This window comes from Myotis brandtii, unplaced genomic scaffold, assembly GCF_000412655.1.
Source record: "Myotis brandtii unplaced genomic scaffold, ASM41265v1 scaffold519, whole genome shotgun sequence".
NCBI classification, from domain to species: Eukaryota; Metazoa; Chordata; class Mammalia; order Chiroptera; family Vespertilionidae; genus Myotis; species Myotis brandtii.
In genome coordinates, this window is record NW_005369782.1 from 925881 (window position 1) to 927309 (window position 1429).

Below are 1429 nucleotides of genomic sequence, written 5' to 3' on the forward strand. Positions count from 1 at the left end.
TTCTCTCTCTCTCTCTCTCTCTCTCTCTCTCTCTCCCTCTCTCTCTCTCACAGCTATGCAGAGAAGAGGCCATGTGAGGACATTTGCAAGCCAGTAAGACAGGACTCACTAGAAACCAAATTTAACAGTGCCTTGAACATAGACCCGTAGCCTCCAGAATCATGAAATAATAAGTTTCTGTTGTTTAGGCCACCCAGACCAAGGTCTTTTGTCAAGGCTGCCTAAATAGACTAATACAGATGGCAGGAATGGATAGGGGTAATGTAGTACATACTCTAATGCACTATAATGGGAGTGGCAGAAATTGAGAAAAATGTTCAGAAATAACAGGCTTTGTGTATGTATAACTAACAGGATTTGATGTAAGATTATAAATATAAGATGCGAGAAAGAGTGGAATCAAGCTTTCTGACTGGCACCACTAGATGAATAACTTGTACACTTTAGGAGTCATCCCAAGAAGATCACATTTGGGGCTGCAATCCATAAATTCAGTTTTTGACACATGAAGGCTTAGGTACCTTATGGTGAAGAGGCACATGGGAGTGGAGCTTAGCAAGGAGCTGAACAATGCTCAACAAATTCTGTTGCTGCATGACTTCTCAGAACTTTTAATACATTTAACCATGTACTAGTATGCATGTGAATTGTGACTCTAAAAGACAGGGTTATAGTTTCTTGTACTGAACTGACTGTCCCATGTGGAGCTGGAATGCTGCCTTCCAGACCACTATGGATACTATGTTCAGAGAGAGTGATTGGTGACACCCCTGTCCTGAAGTCCTTGCCACCCTACACAAGTTGTTGACTCTCAGCGTTAACCACTCCTGGGGTTGAATCCTATCTTAAAAACTTAAAAAACATCTCCCTTGGGTTGGTCTATACCAAAATTTCAAGATTATTTATTCCCTGGAAATTCAGGTCAATTGAGATAAATAGAATTACATAAACTATAATGACTCCTCCTATGGTTTTGGCATTTATAATATACTAGATGCCCGGTGCACAAAAATTTGGGCCCTCGGGTGGGAGGGGGGTCCCCCAGCCCGCCCTGTGCCCTCTCGCAGTCTGGGACCCCTCGGGATATAAAGACCTGCTGGCTTAGGCCTGCTCCCGGGTGGCAGAGGGCACGCCCAATCCCTAGGTGGAGCCCCTGGTCAGGCTCAGAGCAGGGCCGATCAGGGGGTTGGGGTGCTCCCCCCTGTCACTCACAGAGCAGGGCCCATCAGGGGGGTTGGGGCGCCGTACCCTGTCACACACAGAGCCGCTGGGCGATCAGGGGATTGGGGCGCCTTCCCCTGACACGAACAGAGCAGGGCAGATAGGGAGGTTGTGGCCCTGTCCCCTGTCACACACAGAGCCGCTGGGCGATCAGGGGATTGGGGCGCCTTCCCCTGACACGAACAGAGCAGGGCAGATAGGGAGGTTG